This window comes from Aquarana catesbeiana, linkage group LG05 (genome assembly GCF_042186555.1).
Source record: "Aquarana catesbeiana isolate 2022-GZ linkage group LG05, ASM4218655v1, whole genome shotgun sequence".
Taxonomy (NCBI): Eukaryota; Metazoa; Chordata; class Amphibia; order Anura; family Ranidae; genus Aquarana; species Aquarana catesbeiana.
The window spans coordinates 33,176,353-33,199,833 of record NC_133328.1 but is presented as its reverse complement, the minus strand read 5'-3'; the positions used below and the strand labels follow the sequence as shown (position 1 = coordinate 33,199,833).

General features: G+C 41.5%; 1 protein-coding gene across 2 annotated transcripts in view; it reads left to right on the top strand.

Annotated features, from left to right (window-relative positions):
* PPP1R9A (protein phosphatase 1 regulatory subunit 9A) overlaps nt 1–23,481 on the top strand; it is a 342,676-nt gene that overhangs the window by 97,745 nt on the left and 221,450 nt on the right. The window lies entirely within an intron of this gene.

The window sequence follows — 23,481 nt, the reverse complement described above, 5'->3', positions numbered from 1 at the left end:
TGGCCCAATACTTTTGGCAATATAGTGTGGATAAGCAAGTTTGAGGTGGAGGAAGTTTGGGGTAGAGGAACTTGACTGGCCTGCACAGAGTCTTGGCCTCAACCCAATAGAACACCTTTTGGATGAATTAGAGCGGAGACTGTGAGCCAGGGCTTCTCGTCCAACATCAGTGCCTGACCTCACAAATGCGCTTCTGGAAGAATGGTCAAACATTCCTATAGACACCCTCCTAAACCTTGTTGACCTCTTCCCAGAAGAGTTGAAGCTGTTATAGCTACAAAGGGTGGACCAACTCAATATTGAACCCTACGGACTAAGACTGGGATGCCATTAAAGTTCATGTGCGTGTAAAAGCAGGCATAACAATACTTTGGCAAAATAATGTATAACACCAACATGTCAGAAAAAAAAAAAATCAAAAACAGAATCACTGAGTTGGAAAAAGGATCATCCCCCTCCTACAAATGACTTATAAACGCAATCAGGTGTAGCTGATCACCTTCTCAATACCACACAAAGCCATTTGACTATCAACTGTGATCAGCTTTGGTCATTTTGATTAGCTCAGCATGAAAAAAGCTTTCCTGGAGCATTTCAGTCCCTGGTAGTGCAACTGAAGCAAATAGTCAACTATGGGTGGCAAGGCACTGCCTCCAGGACCTCTGGGATAAAGTTGTGGACAGGCACAAGTCAGGAGATGAATACAAAATAAATTCACAGACTTTATCAATGCCTAGAAGCACAGTGAAGTCTATTATTAAAAAGTGGAAGGTTTTTGGTACAACACAGACCCTCCTTGGATCAGGACGTCGCTCCAAACTGGATGAAAGAGCCAGAAGGAAACTGGTCAGAGAGGGGGGGGGTTGGGAAGTGGCATAGATAGATACCCATGGGTGGTTCGGGTATCTAAAATGCCCAGAAGTGGGAGCAAAATACCTGTATTAGACAGGTATCTGCTCCCCCCTCCACCCTGAAATGTGCCAAATGTGACACCGGAGGGGGGGAGGAACCGGAAAAGCAGAAGTTCCATTTTTGGGTGGATTCCCCCTTTAAAATGTATCACCATTCCACGGGCCCACACAATTTTAAGCTTTCACATGTTAGGTATCTAATTACTCAGCGCAACCTTTTCTTTTATACGTTACCAAAATTTGAATATAATATTGCATTTGTGTGCCCTAAAACTACTTTAGTGTATCTTTATTAGTGAAAATTTGCACTTAATAAACCATTGCGCTAATATCATGAAACATAAAAATTGCCACCATGCCAATTTTATTCTCCAGGGTCTTTGCTTTCATAAAATATTTTTTAAAAATATTTTTTTTATACATGTGTGCAAAAAAATAAAAAAAATAAATAAATAAAATGGCACTGGCACTGAAAGGGTTAAATCAATCTCCAGCTAACACTTTTTCATAATTTTTGGAAAAACAGTTTACATTATATGCATATAAGATGGTGCTTTTATCCACCCCATCAGGCATGTCCCAACTACTGTAACTGTTGGACAGCTTGGCCCACATAAAAAAGGTGGAGAAAGATATCAATAAAAAATAATGAAATTAAAAAAAAAAAAAAGGAATTGGTATCCTATAATTACAGGTGTTATCCCGATGAGTACAAAATGTTTTGCTCTACTGAGCCTTTAATATGTAAAAGCAGTTGACCTCACAAGAGCAATTCACCGCATCTCGCCCTACACCGCTCATTAATCAGCGATGCTCTGCATCCAGAGATTACACTCATTTAATTTACTAAGCAAAGTGTTTGTTCAAATTGAAAACAGGGGATTTCTGCCGGTCACGTGACTCGGGTCTCTTTCACATATTAACAATTCAGAGGGAAGACTCCTAATCCCCTTGCCTATTGCTGGGAGACCAGGATCTTCCGCACAACAATACACTAAAGCTTTATAAATAGAACTCCTTCAAGTCGTTCTAATATGTGATATGCATCCTGCTGCATTATTCATGCCAGCAGTGCCATACTGCATTTTTTAAAAGCTCTTTAAGTATTCATTTTGTAGGTGTATGGCTATCCTTTGTCCCTAAAGGATCAGGAAGCTGGACCATATGGCACTTTGTTTGAATTGCAGCTGTTGTGTGCAGCCTGGCTCCTTGCTCCAGGCCTCCAAAATTCAGGATCAATAGAAAAGAATTGATATTGTAATCCTGTAATGGGCAGATATTGGACATGGAATAATTAAGGCGAGCACGCAAAATTCCTTTACCTTTTTTTTACGTATGTTCGTCACAGCCCCTAGCATGCTTAGACCTTCTTTGGTTACTATTATTATTTAATTATTGCAGGGCTGTTACTGATTAAAATTTTCGCGTTCGATTAATCGATTTTTTTTTAATCGACTAATTTCGATTAATTATAGCGCACATACAGATCCAACCACTTTTAGCTGCCGTCATGCGTTACGTTCAATCAGAACTTCCTCAGCGGGGCGGGGCTACGGCGTCACCCTAAAGTCTATTTAAATAGCACCGTTGTGCATCAGGGGGACCGATAGAGAGCCAGAGACATCCATCACCTGCTGAGACAGCAAAGTGTCAGCTCTTTGGAAAAAAGTGCCCTCATCAAAAATGTTTCTTGATTGCTGGATAACCAATCAATGTCAGTTCATCGTCAAACTGACTTACAGCCAGGAAAGCCCACAGATATGTTGATTTTCATAGCCAAGTCCAGGATTTACATAGATGTTTATCTGAATACTTTGACCAGTGAGATCAATCAAATCGTTAGGATCTGTCTTCCTCAATTTATGATTTCACGGACATCGACATCACTGGACTCCTCCCCCCTTCCCTTCGTTAGCAGACGGAGGCACTTGGGGAAGGGGGGAGGAGTCCGGTGACGTCGATGTCCTGTGACGTCACCGGATCTCCGATGGAACTCCCTGAAGACCTGGAAGCCGGCGGAGAGGTGAGTACCGATCAAAAGAATTTTGATCGATCAATAAAATTAACGATTAATCGAGGAATTAATCTTTAATTTTCCCAGCCCTAAATTATTGCAATCAGACAAGAGAAGCATATAAATAGTTATTTTACCACCCAAGAGATCTCTAGCTTTACCTTGTTGTTGTAGGAGATGATCTATGATTGGTTTCAAATGTGGTTCCTGTAAAAAAAAAAAAAGACTTGTCATTCCTTATGGCTGACATACCAAGCATTCGAGTTGGGCCATCTGAGCTGGTACCGGCTGTGCAGCTTGATTGGTCGAAGACTAGGGATGTGCCTGGTATGCTATCCCTCTAAATAAAATACTTTTAACATGTGTTAAATAAAAATTGTGAAATGGTTGCATACAGATATGCCTCAAAGACTCATATACATGACAAATTTCATGTATATATATATATATATATATATATATATATATATACAAAATAATCATATTGGGTCAGGGGTTCCCAAACTGCGGCCCATGGGCCAAATGTTGCCCATTGCTTTTATCGAGCCCTTGGGACACTATTCCTTCCACTGACACCAAACACAGGGCACTGTTCCTTCCACTGACACCATTGATTGGACAATATTCCTCCCACTGACACCAGAGATGGGGAATTAATTGTCCCACTGACATTAAGGATGAGGCACTATTCCTTCCACTGACACCAAGGATGGGGCACTGTTCCTCTCTGACACCAATGATGGGACAGTATTCCTCCCACTAACACCAGAGATGGGGAACTAATTCTCCCACTGACACCATTGATGTGTCACTATTCCTTCCACTGACACCACTGACATCAAAAACAGGGCCCTATTCTTCCCATGGACACCAGACATGGGGAGCTAATCCTCACACTGACACTGATGATGTGTCACTGTTCCTTCCACTGACACCAAAAACTGGGTCCTATTCTTCCTACTGACACCAACATTGGGGTACTGGTCCTCCCACTGATACCAGAGGTGGGGAACTAATTTTCCCACTGAAACCAGTGATGGGGCACTATTCGTCCCACAGACACCAATGATGGGGCACTATTCCTCCCACTGACACCAATGATGCAATTTTTTTACTCCCACTGACCACCAAGCCTACGGCATTGTTTACTCCCACCAATGCCAGTGCAATGTGTACTGGCCACAGTCCGTCCCCCTTAAAGTCTGAAGGCAGTAAACTAGCCCTTTGTTTCACACATTTGGAGACCCCTGTCCACATGGCCACATTAGGTCGATGTCATGAGTCCCTTTGTGGTGGAGTCAGCTGTGGGCTGAGATTCCCCAGTCCACAGCTCATTGGACAAGGAATGACAGCTGGCTTCTGGGTTTACACCCGAATCTGGTTCCAAACAAACTCTAGCTCATCCCTGTCGATAAGAGTTATAAAAGCCTTCAGGAATGGTAACGAGTTGCAGACAGGATTATACAGATTAACCAATGTAGGTTCACTTGGTGCCTGAGAACTTGGGCTGGTCTCCCAAGGAGCAGGCTGGTTAGCATGCAGCATGGTCCTTGTTGACCAGCCCAGCATTATAAGGAATCAGTGGAGTAGTTCACTGTTGGTAGGCTGAGTGGTAGGCTGATTTACCTATTCAATATGTTTTTATTGAGATGTTACAGAATATTAACAATCCAGAATAGGAATATAACCCCAAAAATCACAGCATAACCGTAAGAAACATCTAGTTAGTTAGCCCTATTCAAGAGAATATTCCAAAAGTATGAAATTTTGGTAAATCTTGTTGAAAAAGAATAAAGATACATTTTTGTTCACTGTGCTAGTTGTGGGTCCCAGAGGCGCATCTCAGGACTTCTCTCTATGAGAGTATACTCTGGCTGTAAAGAATACGTAATCAGTCGGGGTGAGAAAAGAGGGGGGAAGGTCAGGTTGATAGGATAGAGGGGCGTAGGTTGTAGATTACAGTATAAGGAAACAGTCCCAACTGTCAGGGGTTAAGGAGATGGTGGTGGTCTAAATCTGAAGGGAGGACATTTTTGACTAGCGGGGTCCAGATTTTCTCACATTTAGTCAAGGTGTGTGTCGGTGTAGCAGTTTTTCTCTCATTCAGCAGAGCCCAGGAGACTTTGTGCCACTATCTCTTGGGATTGAGGGATGAGGATTACCAGTCTTTTGCAACTGTTTATTTTGATACAATAAAAAGACCTAATAGCAGTTTAAATTGGAAGTTTGGAGAACTCAACTGGTCTTCTTATAATTAGGGCTTCTCTTGTGTCAGAGGGTGATATAGTATTGTAGTTATAATTTGATAGGCACTAGACCAGAGTGTGTAAACAATAGGGCACGTCTACCAAATGTGGTCGAAGGTACCAGGCTCATCCCACCCCTGAAAGCATTTGAAGAAAGCTTTAGTGTAAATTTGGATAAATGAATTAGACTAGATGCCATCTGGAAAGTAGTTTTTTATTTGTCTCTAGAGAGTAGACATTGATCAAAAATTATTTTGGAGGTTGCCAAATTTGGTTCTAGTCCTTCACTTCTAGAGTTATTTGCAACTCCTCTGCCCATTTTGTTGCGTAATTGGAAGGCAGGCTGTATTATGAGTGAGGTTACTATTTCTGTTTATTAATTTATATTCTGTTATACAGCTTTTTAAAGCAGCTGCTTTGGGAAGCAGCTTTTCATTTTTAATCGTAAAAAGACCCTGTCACATGATTTAAAACAAGCATAAGGAAGAAACATGATACATACCTCTCCTGCTGCCAGTGCCAATGAATGCTGCTTCAGTCCAGAGAAACTATGCCCTAGAGCAGGGATATGCAATTAGCGGACCTCCAGCTGTTGCAGACCTACAAGTCCCATGACGCATAGCGAGACTGACAGCCACAAGCATGACTCCCAGAGGCAGAGGCATGATGGGACTTGTAGTTCTGTAGCAGCTGGAGGTCCGCTAATTGCATATCCCTGCCCTAGAGCAATGGTCTCCAAACTGTAGCCCGCGGGCGAGATGCGCCCCTCTGCATACCTTTACCAAGCCCTTGGGGACTATTACTCCCACTGATATGAGGGCGTATTCCTCCCAACAACACCAACGGTGCAGCACTATTCCTTTCACTGAGACTATTTTGTGGCATAAATCCTTCTATTTTCACCAAGGAGGGGCACTATTCATCCCACTGATTCCATTGATGGGGCACCATTCCTCCCACTGATTCCAATGATGGGGCATTATTCCTTGCACTGACAACAGTGTTGGGGCATAATTGCTTCCAATAATGCCAAGGATGGGGCACTATTCTTCCCACTGGTTCCAATGATGGGGCACGTTTCCTCCCACTGATAACTATGATGGGGCGCTATTTTTCCCTCTGACACCAATGATGGGACACTAGCAGCACTGCTCCTTCCACTGACACCAATGATGGCCATACTTCTTCTCAATGCTATTCCTCCCACTAATGATGGGGCACTATTCCTCCACCTGCTGGCCACAGTTTCTACTCCCATTGGTCACAGTCCACCCCCCCCCCCCTTAAGTCTAAAGGACAGTAAACTGGCCCTATGTCTGAGAAAGTTTGGAGGACCCTGCACTAAAGTTTGCAGGGAAACTGACACTTCTCTTCACAGGCAACAAAAGAGGGGAAGGGTTGGGAAATCTTACAGGTTATAATTGCTTGTGTGACTTGGGCAAGCAAAGAGTTTGCACCAGTTGCTCTCTTATCTGTTCAAGCCATATACATCCTAATGAGTAATGTTGTCAAAGAATAGCTGATGCCTTCATGCATGGATAAATTATTATCACCAGCTCACCTTACGTGTGCAAAAGGAATGAAATATATTACCAATTTCTAGTAGCAATGTTTAAAGACTATGCAGGGAACCTTCACATGATAGATTGACCCTAAATAAGGAACCTTATGCAGTCCCAAAACTTTGGTATGTGTTGTGATGATCATGGCCTTGCAATAAATATAATTTCTTTTGCATGAGGAAGGTCTGTTGGAGAGATTTGTCCTTTCCTGTCACCCGGACCGGAAGATACACATAGCAATAAAAATCTGACTGAGGTTCTAACCCTTCCCCACTGTTCTAAAAAAAATAGTTTCTGTCTCTGTTTCCATTGGAGAAATAGACCATCCCTCCCCACTGGGAACAGAGAAGGCAAAAAAAAACATTGGCAGAGGTTCTAACATTTCCTCACTTTATTTCTAACAAAAGGAAAATGTGGAGCTTTAAAATTCCTGAACTCTGGTAGTAGGATGGGGGTCAGGCAAATATACAGTGCCTTGAAAAAGTATTCATACCCCTTGACATTTTCCACATTTTGTCATGTTACAACCAAAAACATAAATGTATTTTATTGAGATTTTATGTGGTAAACCAACACAAAGTGGTACATAATTGTGAAGTGGAAGGAAAATGATAAATGGTTTTCAACATTTTTTACAAATAAATATGTGAAAAGTGTAGGGGGTACATTTGTAATCAGCCCCCCGGAGTCAATACTTTGTAGAACCTTCTTTCACTGCAATTACAGCTGCAAGTCTTTTTTGGGATGTCTCTACCAGCTTTGCACATCTAGAGAGTGAAATTTTTGCCCATTCTTCTTTGCAAAATAGCTCAAGCTCTGTCAGATTAGCTGGAGAGAGTCTGTGAACAGCAATTTTCAAGTCTTGCCACAGATTCTCAATTGGATTTAGGTCTGGACTTTGACTGGGCCATTCAAACACATGAATATGCTTTGATATAAACCATTCCATTGTAGCTCTGGCTGTATGTTTAGGGTTGTTGTCCTGCTGGAAGGTGAACCTCCGCCCCAGTCTCAAGTCTTTTGCAGTCTCTAACAGGTTTTCTTCTAAGATTGTCCTGTATTTGGCTCCATCCATCTTCCCATCAACTCTGACCAGCTTCCCTGTCCCTGCTGAAGAAAAGCATCCCCACAACATGATGCTGCCACCACCATGTTTCACGATGGGGATGATGTGTTCAGGGTGATGTGCAGTGTTAGTTTTCCGCCACACATAGCGTTTTTCTTTTAGACCAAAAAGTTTAATTTTGGTCTCATCTGACCAGAGCACCTTCTTCTACATGTTTGCTGTGTCCCTCACATGGCTTCTCCCAAACTGTCTGCAAATGGGGCTTCTTATGGCTTTCTTTCAACAATGTCTTTCTTCTTGCCACTCTTCCATAAAAGCCAGATTTGTGGAGAACACGACTAATAGTTGTCCTGTGGACAGATTCTCCCACCTGAGCTGTGGATCTCTGCAGCTCCTCCAGAGTTACCATGGACCTCTTGGCTGCTTCTCTGATTAATGCTCTCCTTGCCCGGGCTGTCAGTTTAGAGCGCCATGAGATGTTCAAAGCTTGGGATATTTTCTTATAACCTAACCCTGCTTTAAACTTCTTTACAACTTTATCCCTGACCTGTCTGGTGTGTTCTTTGGCCTTCATGAGGCTGTTCTCTGAGGGCTTCTCAGAACAGCTGTATTTATACTGAGATTAAATTACACTGAATATAAATGCACGCCACACTTTTCAGATATTTATTTGTAAAAAAAAAATTGAAAACCATTTATCATTTTACTTCCACTTAACAATTATGTGCCACTTTGTTTTGGTCTATCACATAAAATCCTAATAAAATACATTTACGTTTTTGGTTGCAACATGACAAAATGTGGAAAACTTCAAGGGGTATGAATACTTTTTCAAAGCACCGTATGCAATACTTTTCATCCTTTCAAGGATAGAATGATCTTCCTTGGGAGTTTAAATTTTGAGGTATACTGGGTCTCTCCTTAGCTGGTATTGGGTTTAATTCAGCTGCCCATGAGGCATTTTAATGATAATCTTACAAAGTTGCCTTAGGCCTCATTCACACGAGGCGCACTCCGTTTCCACGGAGCCCGCCTCGGTCTGCCGGCTCAGCGGGAGATCTCTCCGTTGATCTCCGCTGAGCCGGCGGATGACAGGTCCCTCTCTGCTCACTGAGCGGGGAGGGGCTTGTCAGGCGCCGCTGCTGCCTATGGAGGGATCGGATGAAAACGGACAGTTCGTTTTTATAAGATCTTACCGGATCCGATCTGCCAGCGACGGATACAGACGTAGGGCCATCCGTCTGCTTTTTGCGGATCGGACGGGGTCGGATGTCAGCGGACATGTCTCCGCTGACATCCGTCGCTCCATAGGCTAACATGGATCACCCGTTCAGGTCCGCCGTCAAAACTGACAGGCGGACCTGAACGGTCCGATCGTGTGAAAGGAGCCTTAGTCAGCACTTCCTCCTCTGGTTCTTCGACATCCTGATGTCTGCTCTTTGGCCTGCATGCCAGGGGAATCCCTCATAAGCGTCTACTGTATAGGGGAAATTCTCTCTCTGCAGACAGAGAGAAGGGAAATGAATCCAGAACCCAAATGTACTTTTCTACAATGCAATCAGCACTTTTTTTTTTAGCTCTCACAAGATTTTTTTGGCAAAAGGCACGACTTTGCCACACCTCTGGTCCTCCTTCAGTAAAAACTCTTCATTCATTTACAGTACACTTTAGCCCAGCCTTTCTCAACCTTTTTTTTTAACAAAGAGGAACACTTGAAATAACTTTCTGGACTCAGGGAAACCCCTGCTAAAAATGACTATATCTACAACTCATGATACATTAGTATGATGGTCAGTGGTCACACAAGTGTATGGCCATCGGAAAGAATTACCTCCTTACAGATAGCTAAGATTAATGGTGTCAGTGGGAACTTATATGAGAATTACGAAACTGCTAATTGCTCAAGGAACCTCTAGCAAACTCTGGAGGAACCCTGGTTAGGAAACCCTGCTTTAGCTATTTGATATAGATCTATGAAAAATATTAACAAAAAGCAAACATTGTCTTTATCGAACCTTTATTTCAAAACCGTCATATAAATGAGAACCTTCATAGATCAGAAGATCAAAATGGATGAATGAGAACCTTCTCAGATAGTTTAGAAGATCCCCAGATATGAAAGAATCCTGTGAGAATTTTGATTGGCTCTGCCTCCTATACCTCTCGACCCTTCCTCTTGGAGATTGAAACCATCTATAACTGTATATATGGAGTAGACATGTGTGGTTCGTTTCGTTCGACATTTTTTGTTATTTGGAAATTCGGATGTATTCGAATTACAATAGTAACGAATTTAAACCAATCCGAAATTCAGACGAAATTCGATTCGAATTCTAAAGCAAATTAAAATTGAACTTGAAAACCAGATTAGAAATCGAGTTTTGAACAAAAGAATACAATAAAATAAATAAAAAATAATAAAGCAATATAATAAAAATTAAAAAATAGTAAAGAATGGAATAGAATTTAATAGAATAGAATAAAATAAAATACAGTATGACCGTCTTCTGAAATTCAAATAGAATACATTTGAATTCAAGTAGAATAGATTAGAACAGAACCCAAAACAATGGAATCCAAAATAATAGAATAGAAAATAAGAGAATAGAATAGAAAATAATAGAATAAAATAAAATATTAAGAATATAACCATCTTCAGAAATTAAAATTTTGAATAGAATTAATTTTAATAGAAAAGATCAAAATAGAAAAGAATAGAAAATAATAGAAAAGAATAGAATAGAAAATAAGAGCATAGAATAGAAAATAATAGAAAATCAATGAATATAGAGTAGCATAAAATAGAAATAATATAGCCATTATATTCTTTCTATTTAATTTTATTTTAGTCTATTGATTTTCTATTCTATTCTTTTCTATTCTCTTATTTTTATTCTATTCTTTTCTATTATTTTCTGTTCTATTCTTTTCTATTCTATTCTAATCTTTTCTATTCAAATTCATTCTATTCGAAATTCGAATTTCGGAAGATGGTTATATATTCTTTCTGTTTTGTTCTATTCTGTTCAATTGTTATTCTATTCTATTCTTTTATATGCTATTCTTTTATATTCTATTCGTTTCTATGCCATTTTTTTTTTCCTATGCTTTTGTATTCTAATTCAAATTTCTTCTATTCAAAATTCGAATTTCAGAAGATGGTTATATATTATATTCTTTCTATTTTATGCTTTTCTTTTCTGTTGTCTTTCTTTTGTATTCCATTGTATTCTCTTATTTTTTTAATTCTTTTCTACTATTTTCTAGTCTAATCTTTTCTATTCCAATTCATTATATTTGAAATTTCAATTTCGGAAGATGGTTATATATTTTTTCTATTTTATTCTATTTTGTTCTAATTTTCGAATTGTCAGACAGTCAGTATCAATAACCTAATGCAACAGCTGTATTTAAATGGAAAAAAAAATTGAATTTGAAAGCGTTTTCTAATTCGAATATCGGTTCGATATTCTTTTTCAATTTTTTTTCGAATGCTGTCAAATTTTTTCAAATTCAGTTGAATTAGAATTTGAATTTGAAACTAACAAAAAAAATTCCTAAAACAAATGAAACTATTGTAAAGAATTTACCGAAGCTAATTTATTTAAATAACGAATCAAAACAATTTTTTTTTTTCATCCTGCACATGTCTAATGTGAAGGAGCAGCGATGCCACACTAGGACAGAAATTTGTCAGGACTACATAACACTTTCCCCTCTCCTTATCTCCATGTTATGAGGAGCCCTGTAGTCCACAAAGAGAACTCAGGCAAGGCTGATAATGTTGTTTGAGATTTCAACGAAGCATGTCAACTCATAGCAGGAAATTATTGGATTTCTGGCAGGATCAAAATGTATTTTTTTGCACTTCTTAAACAGGTTTAACAAAATGCTTCTAATAGTATATTTAACAGAGCAACAGGGAGCAAATAAGAGAAGTTCCTTGTTAGGGCTTACAATTTAAATAGGATTTCTGTAAACTCTATGAAAAAAATTAGGTTTGACTTTATTATTTGGTGTTAGCATGCCATATGCTACAGAGGTTTCCTATTTCTTAGATGGGCTGAGAAAATAGTTAGCTATTACAGAAGAACTCCAGAAAGCAGTAGAAGTACTGCAAATTTTTGTAAAGTATCAGAAACGCGTAAGTTACAACTTCCTCTGTAGTGTCAAGGGAGCTTCTGAAAAAAAATTATCAAATTTTGCAATGTGGCCAAAAACATTTTAGTCAACAGGGAAGGCAAAAGGTGGTCCAGGATAGTTGAAAGGAGCTTCTGTCATTTTCAGAAGCCAGTAATAACCATTGAGTGCTGTCTGTGACAGTGCTAGAAAATAATGATGGCCACACAAAATATTGGCACTTTGGGCCCAATTTGGACATTTTCACTTAGGGGTGTACTCACTTTTGTTGCCAGAGGTTTAGACTTTAATGGCTGTGTGTTGAGTTATTTTGAGGGGACAGAAAATTTACACTGTTATACAAGCTGTACACTCACTACTTTACGTTGTAGCAAAGTGTCATTTCTTCAGTGTTGTCACATTAGAAATTAGAAATTAGAAAAGTTAGAATAAAATATTTACAAAAATGTGAGGGGTGTACTCACTCTTCTCAGATACTGTATATATATATATAATGTGCCTTAAAGTTTGTTCCTCAATGAAAAAAACTATGCCCTTTGTGACACACACCATGTTTTTCTCTGCTGGATAAAAATAATAGTATGCATATGTAATATGACATCATATCAGATTTAAAACAGCTGTTTAAAGATTTTTTTTTTTTTTGGAAGTAATTGTAACATTCCAACTGCTTTTCACAAATGGTGAAGCCGTTGACATGTCTAGGATGTCAAGCAGAGTTAGCAAACCCAGACTGACTAGCCAGCAAGAAGTCATAACGCTCTGAACAATGTATTAAATGGAAACTGTAAATATCATCAATTTCTAAATGATATATATATATATATATATATATATATATATATATATATATTAGCCATTTTCTCTCCCCAGTGTCATGTGACTCGTTAATGTTACAAGGTCTCAAGTGTGAATGGGGAGCAGGTGTGTTCAATTTGGTGTTATCGCTCTCACTCTCTCATACTGGTCACTGGAAGTTCAATGTGGCACCTCATGGCAAAGAACTCTCTGAGAATCTGAAAAAAAGAATTGTTGCTTTACATGAAGATGGCCTAGGCTATAAGAAGATTGCCAAGACCCTGAAACTGAACTGCAGCACGGTGGCCAAGACCATACAGCCGTTTAACAGGACAGGTTCCACTCAGAACAGGCCTCGCCATGGTCGATCAAAGAAATTGATTGCATGTGCTCAGCGTCACATCCAGAGGTTGTCTTTGGGAAATAGACGTATGAGTGCTGCCAGCATTGCTGCAGAGGTTGAAGGGGTGGGGGGTCAGCCTGTCAGTGCTCAGACCATACACCGCACACTGCATCAAATTGGTCTGCATGGCTGTCATCCCAGAAGGAAGCCTCTTCTAAAGATAATGCACAAGAAAGCCCGCAAACAGTTTGGGCAAGACAAGTAGACTAAGGACATGGATTAATAGAACCATGTCCTGTGGTCTGATGAGACCAAGATAAACTTATTTGGTTCAGATGGTGTCAAGTGTGTGTGGTGGCAACCAGGTGAGGAGTACAAAGACAAGTGTGTCTTGCCTACAGTCAAGCATGGTGGTGGGAGTGTCATGGTCTGGGGCTGCATGAGTGCTGCCGGCACTGGGGAGCTACAGTTCATTGAGGGAACCATGAATGCCAACATGTACTGTGACATACTGAAGCAGAGGATGATCCCCTCTCTTCGGAGACTGGGCCGCAGGGCAGTATTCCAACATAACGACCCCAAACACACCTCAAGGACGACCACTGCCTTGCTAAAGAAGCTGAGGGTTAAGGTGATGGAGTGGCCAAACATGTCTTCAGACCTAAACCCTATTGAGCATCTGTGGGGCATCCTCAAACGGAAGGTGGAGGAGCACAAGGTCTCTAACATCCACCAGCTCCGTGATGTCATCATGGAGGAGTGGAAGAGGACTCCAGTGGCAACATGTGAAGCTCTGGTGAACTCCATGCCCAAGAGGGTTAAGGCAGTGCTGGAAAATAATGGTGGCCACACAAAATATTGACACTTTGGGCCCTATTTGGACATTTTCACTTAGGGGTGTACTCACTTTTGTTGCCAGCGGTTTAGACATTAATGGCTGTGTGTTGAGTTATTTTGAGGGGACAGCAAATTTACACTGTTATACAAGCTGTACACTCACTACTTTACATTGTAGCAAAGTGTCATTTCTTCAGTGTTGTCACATTAAAAGATATAATAAAATATTTACAAAAATGTGAGGGGTGTACTTACTTATGTGAGATACTGTATATATAGTCTTGTACAGTATTTGTGCGTATGGGGTAAAGAACATAGTAAGAGAAACAATTGCAGCTTACCAGTTTTTCAGCCGTCCACCTGGTTATCCTTCCAGTAACACGCATCCTAGGGTGACAATGTACACTCACTGTACTGTATCTGTGGAGCAGGAATGTCAACCTACAACAGGACTACATAACCTTCCTGCTGTCCTTATCCCCATAATTTAGAGGGAGGGGATCTCATAACATAAATGGGAGAGAGGAGATCTCAAAAAATATATGGGGGAGGAGGTAATCTTATACCAAAGATGGGAGAGGAGGGTATCTCATACCATTGATGGGAGAGGAGGGCATCCTGTAACAAAGATGGGAGAGGAGGAGATCTCATAACACAGATGTAAGAGGAGGGGATCTCATAAAATAGAGGAGAGAGGAGGGAATCTAATACCCTATATGGGAGAGGAGGGGATCCCTTACCATTGATGGGAGAGGAGGGTATCCCATAACATAGATGGGAGAGGAGGGGATCTCATACCATTGATGGGAGAGGCGGGTACCCCATAACATAGATGTAAGAGTAGGGGATCTCATAACTTTGATGGGAGAGGAGCAGATCTCATAATATAAATGGCAGAGGAGAGGATTTTATAACATAGATGGGAGATGAGAGGATCTCATATCATTGATGGGGGAGGAGGAGATCTCATAACATAGATGGGAGAGGAGGAGATCTGAATAAATAGATGAGAGAGGAGGAGATCTGAATAAATAGATGGGAGAGGAGGAGATCTGAATAAATAGATGGGAGAGGAGGAGATCTCATAACATAGATGGGAGGGGAGCAGATCTCATAACATAGACGGGAGAGGAGCAGATCTCATAACATAGATGGGAGAGGAGGGGATCTAATAACATAGATGGGAGAGGAGCATATCTCGTAACATAGGAGGGAGAGGAGCAGATCTTATAACATAGATGGGAGAGGAGCAGATCTCATAACATAGATTGGAGAGGAGGGGATTTCATAACATAGATGGGAGAGGAGCAGATCTCGTAACAAAGCTGGGAGAGGAGCAGATCTCATAACATAGACGAGAGAGGAGCAGATCTCATAACATGGATGGGATCTAATAACATAGATGGGAGAGGAGCAGATCTCGTAACAGACGGGAGAGGAGCAGATCTCATAACATAGATTGGAGAGGAGCAGATCTCGTAACATAGCTGGGAGAGGAGCAGATCTCATAATATAGATTGGAGAGGAGGGGATCTAATAACATAGAAGGGAGAGGAGCAGATCTCATAACATAGATGGGAGAGGAGCAGATCTCGTAACATAGCTGGGAGAGGAGCAGATCTCATAACATAGATTGGAGAGAAGGGGATCTAATAACATAGACGGGAGAGGAGCAGATCTCATAACATAGATGGGAGAGGAGCAGATCTCATAACATAAATTGAATAAGAGGGGATCTAATAACATAGATGGGAGAGGAGCAGATCTCCTAACATAACTGGGAGAGGAGGAGATCTAATGACATAGATGGGAGGGGAGCAGATCTTATAACATAGACGGAAGAGGAGTAGATCTCATAACATAGATGGAAGAGGAGGGGATCTCATAACATAGATGGGAGAGGAGCAGATCTCATAACATAGATGGGAGAGGAGGAGATCTCATAACATAGATGGGAGAGGAGGGGATTTCATAACATAGATGGGAGAGGAGCAGATCTCGTAACAAAGCTGGGAGAGGAGCAGATCTCATAACATAGACGAGAGAGGAGCAGATCTCATAACATGGATGGGATCTAATAACATAGATGGGAGAGGAGCAGATCTCGTAACAGACGGGAGAGGAGCAGATCTCATAACATAGATTGGAGAGGAGCAGATCTCGTAACATAGCTGGGAGAGGAGCAGATCTCATAATATAGATTGGAGAGGAGGGGATCTAATAACATAGAAGGGAGAGGAGCAGATCTCATAACATAGATGGGAGAGGAGCAGATCTCGTAACATAGCTGGGAGAGGAGCAGATCTCATAACATAGATTGGAGAGAAGGGGATCTAATAACATAGACGGGAGAGGAGCAGATCTCATAACATAGATGGGAGAGGAGCAGATCTCATAACATAAATTGAATAAGAGGGGATCTAATAACATAGATGGGAGAGGAGCAGATCTCCTAACATAACTGGGAGAGGAGGAGATCTAATGACATAGATGGGAGGGGAGCAGATCTTATAACATAGACGGAAGAGGAGTAGATCTCATAACATAGATGGAAGAGGAGGGGATCTCATAACATAGATGGGAGAGGAGCAGATCTCATAACATAGATGGGAGAGGAGGAGATCTCATAACATAGATGGGAGAGGAGAGGGTCTCAAAATATAGATGGGAGAGGAGAGGATCTCATAACATAGATGGGAGAGGAGGAGATCTCAGATGGGAGAGGAGGGGATCTCATAACATAGATTGGAGAGAAGGGGATCTAATAACATAGATGGGAGAGGAGGAGATCTAATGACATAGATGGGAGAGGAGGAGATCTGATAACATAGATGGGAGAGGAGATCTCATAACATAGATGGGAGAGGAGAGGATCTTATAACATAGATGGGAGAGGAGAGGATCTCATAACATAGATGGGAGAGGAGAAGATCTCAGATGGGAGAGGAGGGGATCTCATAACATAGATGGGAAAGGAGGAGATCTCATAACATAGACGGGAGAGGAGCAGATCTCATAACATAGATGGGAGAGGAGGAGATCTCATAACATAGATGGGAGAGGAGGAGATCTCATAACATAGATGAGAGAGGAGCAGATCTCATAACATAGATTGGAGAGGAGGGGATCTAATAACATAGATAAGAGAGGAGCATATCTCCTAACATAGCTGGGAGAGGAAGAAATCTAATGAGATAGATGGGAGAGGAGGAGATCCGATAACATAGATGGGAGGGGAGCAGATCTCATAACGTAGACGGGAGAGGAGCAGATCTCATAACATAGATGGGAGAGGAGAGGATCTCATAACATAGATGGGAGAGGAGCAGATCTCATAACATAGATGGGAGAGGAGGAGATCTCATAACATAGATGGGAGAGGAGAGGATCTCATAGCATAGATGGGAGAGGAGAGGATCTCATAACATAGATGGGAGAGGGGGAGATCCCATAACATAGATGGGAGAGGAGAGGGTCTCATAACATAGATGGGAGAGGAGAGGATCTCATAACATAGATGGGAGAGGAGGAGATCTCAGATGGGAGAGGAGGGGATCTCATAACATAGCTGGGATAGGAGCAGATCTCATAACATAGATGGGAGAGGAGCAGATCTCATAACATAGATTGGAGAGGAGGGGATATAATAACATAGATGGGAGAGGAGCATATCTCCTAACATGGCTGGGAGAGGAGGAGATCTAATGAGATAGATGGGAGAGGAGGAGATCTGATAACATAAATAGGAGGGGAGCAGATCTCATAACATAGACGGGAAAAGAGCAGATCTCATAACATAGATGGGAGAGGAGGAGATCTCATAACATAGATGGGAGAGGAGGAGATCTCATAACATAGATGAGAGAGGAGGAGATCTCATAACATAGATGGGAGAGGAGGAGATCTCATAACATAGATGAGAGAGGAGAGGATCTCATAACATAGATGGGAGAGGAGGGGATCTCATAACATAGATAGGAAAAAAGGAGATCTCATAACATAGATGGGAGAGGAGCAGATCTCATAACATAGATGGGAGAGGAGCAGATCTCATAACATAGATGGGAGAGGAGGATATCTCTTAACATAGATGGAAGAGAAGAGGATCTCATAACATAGATGGGAGAGGAGAGGATCTCATAACATAGATGGGAAAGGAGGAGATCTCAGATGGGAGAGGAGGGGATCTCATAACATAGACAGAAGGGGAGCAGATCTCATAACATAGATAGGAGAGGAGGAGATCTCATAACATAGACGGGAGAGGAGCAGATCTCATAACATACAGTGCCTTGCAAAAGTATTCACCCCCCTTGGCTTTTTTCGTGTTTTGTTGCCTCACAACCTGGAATTTACATGGATTGTTTGAGGATTTGCATCATTTAATTTACAGAACATGCCCACAACTGTGAAGATTTTTTTTTTTTTATTGTGAAGCAAAAAACAAATAGGACAAAATAACAGAAAAAGTCAATGTGCATGGCTATTCACATACTTCTCATAACATAGACAGGAGAGGAGCAGATCTCATAACATAGATTGGAGAGGAGGGGATCTCATAACATAGTTGGTAGAGGAAGGGATCTCATAACACAGATGGGAGAGGAAGGGATCTCATAACATAGACAGGAAGGGTCTTCTAAATATAAAATAAACAATGCAAAGCCAAAACCAAATTTGCCCTTGTTAGGGAGGTTCACCTGTATCCTGTTAGCCAAATTGAAAATAAAAGGCAACAAAACAGAACAATCTTCCAAAGAAGACACTAGTTCTGGTGATCTTTGATGACCATCACTATGGAGGGATTGGCTATGGGACAGGAAGTGAAGGAAAATCTCCCCAATGGGATACAGTTGGCAATATAAACTGACAGGGGTTATAACCCTCCCTTACTCTATCCAGACTGAAAAAAAAAGTTTTGCTTTTAGTTCTACTTTAAATAAGCAGACTGTACGTAACCAACACTCAGATCTCGTAACATAGCTGGGAGAGGAGCAGATCTCATAACATAGATTGGTGAGGAGGGGATCTAATAACATAGAAGGGAGAGGAGCAGATCTCATAACATAAATGGGAGAGGAGCAGATCTCGTAACATAGCTGGGAGAGGAGCAGATCTCATAACATAAATTGAAGAAGAGGGGATCCAATAACATAGATGGGAGAGGAGCAAATCTCCTAACATAACTGGGAGAGGAGGAGATCTAATGACATAGATGGGAGAGGAGAAGATCTGATAACATAGATGGGAGGGGAGCAGATCTCATAACATAGATGGAAGAGGAGAGGATCTCATAACATAGATGGGAGAGGAGCAGATCTCATAACATAGATGGGAGGGGAGGAGATCTCATAACATAGATGGGAGAGGAGAGGATCTTATAACATAGATGGGAGAGGAAAGGATCTTATAACATAGATGGGAGAGGAGAGGATCTCATAACATAGATGGGAGAGGAAAGGATCTTATAACATAGATGGGAGAGGAGAGGATCTCATAACATAGATGGGAGAGGAGGAGATCTCAGCTGGGAGAGGAGGGGATCTCATAACATAGACGGGAGAGGAGCAGATCTCATAACATAGATGGGAGAGGAGGAGATCTCATAACATAGATGGGAGAGGAGAGGGTCTCAAAATATAGATGGGAGAGGAGAGGATCTCATAACATAGATGGGAGAGGAGGAGATCTCAGATGGGAGAGGAGGGGATCTCATGACATAGCTGGGATAGGAGCAGATCTCATAACACAGATGGGAGAGGAGCAGATCTCATAACATAAATTGGAGAGGAGGGGATCCAATAACATAGATGGGAGAGGAGCATATCTCCTAACATAGCTGGGAGAGGAGGAGATCTCATAACATAGACAGGAGAGGAGCAGATCTCATAACATAGATAGGAGAGGAGGGGATCTCATAACATAGTTGGTAGAGGAGGAGATCTCATAACATAGATAGGAGAGGAACAGATCTCATAACATAGACAGGAGAGGAGGAGATCTCATAACCTAGACGGGAGAGGAGCAGATCTCATAACATACAGTGCCTTGCAAAAGTATTCACCCCCCTTGGCTTTTTTCGTGTTTTGTTGCCTCACAACCTGGAATTAGAATGGATTGTTTGAGGATTTGCATCATTTAATTTACAGAACATGCCCACAACTTTGAAGATTTTTTTTTTTTATTGTGAAGCAAAAAACAAATAGGACAAAATAACAGAAAAAGTCATTGTGCATGGCTATTCACATACTTCTCATAACATAGACAGGAGAGGAGCAGATCTCATAACATAGATAGAAGAGGAGGGGATCTCATAACACAGATGGGAGAGGAAGGGATCTCATAACATAGATGAAGGAAGAGGAGGAGATCTCATAACATAGACAGGAGAGGAGCAGATCTCATAACACAGATGGGAGAGGAAGGGATCTCATAACATAGATGGGAGAGGAGGAGATCTCATAACATAGACAGGAGAGGAGGAGATCTCATAACATAGACAGGAGAGGAGGGGATCTCATAACATAGATAGGAGAGGAGGGGATCTCATAACATAGATGGGAGAGGAGGAGATCTCATAACATAGATAGAAGAGGAGGGGATCTCATAACACAGATGGGAGGAAGGGATCTCATAACATAGATGGGAGAGGAGGAGATCTCATAACATAGATAGAAGAGGAGGGGATCTCATAACACAGATGGGAGAGGAAGGGATCTCATAACATAGATGGGAGAGGAGGAGATCTCATAACATAGACGGGAGAGGAGCAGATCTCATAACATAGATGGGAGAGGAGGAGATCTCATAACATAGATGGGAGAGGAGGAGATCTCATAACATAGATGAGAGAGGAGCAGATCTCATAACATAGATTGGAGAGGAGGGGATCTAATAACATAGATAAGAGAGGAGCATATCTCCTAACATAGCTGGGAGAGGAAGAAATCTAATGAGATAGATGGGAGAGGAGGAGATCCGATAACATAGATGGGAGGGGAGCAGATCTCATAACGTAGACGGGAGAGGAGCAGATCTCATAACATAGATGGGAGAGGAGAGGATCTCATAACATAGATGGGAGAGGAGCAGATCTCATAACATAGATGGGAGAGGAGGAGATCTCATAACATAGATGGGAGAGGAGAGGATCTCATAGCATAGATGGGAGAGGAGAGGATCTCATAACATAGATGGGAGAGGGGGAGATCCCATAACATAGATGGGAGAGGAGAGGGTCTCATAACATAGATGGGAGAGGAGAGGATCTCATAACATAGATGGGAGAGGAGGAGATCTCAGATGGGAGAGGAGGGGATCTCATAACATAGCTGGGATAGGAGCAGATCTCATAACATAGATGGGAGAGGAGCAGATCTCATAACATAGATTGGAGAGGAGGGGATATAATAACATAGATGGGAGAGGAGCATATCTCCTAACATGGCTGGGAGAGGAGGAGATCTAATGAGATAGATGGGAGAGGAGGAGATCTGATAACATAAATAGGAGGGGAGCAGATCTCATAACATAGACGGGAAAAGAGCAGATCTCATAACATAGATGGGAGAGGAGGAGATCTCATAACATAGATGGGAGAGGAGGAGATCTCATAACATAGATGAGAGAGGAGGAGATCTCATAACATAGATGGGAGAGGAGGAGATCTCATAACATAGATGAGAGAGGAGAGGATCTCATAACATAGATGGGAGAGGAGGGGATCTCATAACATAGATAGGAAAAAAGGAGATCTCATAACATAGATGGGAGAGGAGCAGATCTCATAACATAGATGGGAGAGGAGCAGATCTCATAACATAGATGGGAGAGGAGGATATCTCTTAACATAGATGGAAGAGAAGAGGATCTCATAACATAGATGGGAGAGGAGGAGATCTCTTAACATAGATGGAAGAGGAGAGGATCTCATAACATAGATGGGAGAGGAGAGGATCTCATAACATAGATGGGAAAGGAGGAGATCTCAGATGGGAGAGGAGGGGATCTCATAACATAGACAGAAGGGGAGCAGATCTCATAACATAGATAGGAGAGGAGGAGATCTCATAACATAGACGGGAGAGGAGCAGATCTCATAACATACAGTGCCTTGCAAAAGTATTCACCCCCCTTGGCTTTTTTCGTGTTTTGTTGCCTCACAACCTGGAATTTACATGGATTGTTTGAGGATTTGCATCATTTAATTTACAGAACATGCCCACAACTGTGAAGATTTTTTTTTTTTTATTGTGAAGCAAAAAACAAATAGGACAAAATAACAGAAAAAGTCAATGTGCATGGCTATTCACATACTTCTCATAACATAGACAGGAGAGGAGCAGATCTCATAACATAGATTGGAGAGGAGGGGATCTCATAACATAGTTGGTAGAGGAAGGGATCTCATAACACAGATGGGAGAGGAAGGGATCTCATAACATAGACAGGAAGGGTCTTCTAAATATAAAATAAACAATGCAAAGCCAAAACCAAATTTGCCCTTGTTAGGGAGGTTCACCTGTATCCTGTTAGCCAAATTGAAAATAAAAGGCAACAAAACAGAACAATCTTCCAAAGAAGACACTAGTTCTGGTGATCTTTGATGACCATCACTATGGAGGGATTGGCTATGGGACAGGAAGTGAAGGAAAATCTCCCCAATGGGATACAGTTGGCAATATAAACTGACAGGGGTTATAACCCTCCCTTACTCTATCCAGACTGAAAAAAAAAGTTTTGCTTTTAGTTCTACTTTAAATAAGCAGACTGTACGTAACCAACACTCAGATCTCGTAACATAGCTGGGAGAGGAGCAGATCTCATAACATAGATTGGTGAGGAGGGGATCTAATAACATAGAAGGGAGAGGAGCAGATCTCATAACATAAATGGGAGAGGAGCAGATCTCGTAACATAGCTGGGAGAGGAGCAGATCTCATAACATAAATTGAAGAAGAGGGGATCTAATAACATAGATGGGAGAGGAGCAAATCTCCTAACATAACTGGGAGAGGAGGAGATCTAATGACATAGATGGGAGAGGAGAAGATCTGATAACATAGATGGGAGGGGAGCAGATCTCATAACATAGATGGAAGAGGAGAGGATCTCATAACATAGATGGGAGAGGAGCAGATCTCATAACATAGATGGGAGGGGAGGAGATCTCATAACATAGATGGGAGAGGAGTGGATCTTATAACATAGATGGGAGAGGAAAGGATCTTATAACATAGATGGGAGAGGAGAGGATCTCATAACATAGATGGGAGAGGAGGAGATCTCAGCTGGGAGAGGAGGGGATCTCATAACATAGACGGGAGAGGAGCAGATCTCATAACATAGATGGGAGAGGAGGAGATCTCATAACATAGATGGGAGAGGAGAGGGTCTCAAAATATAGATGGGAGAGGAGAGGATCTCATAACATAGATGGGAGAGGAGGAGATCTCAGATGGGAGAGGAGGGGATCTCATGACATAGCTGGGATAGGAGCAGATCTCATAACACAGATGGGAGAGGAGCAGATCTCATAACATAAATTGGAGAGGAGGGGATCCA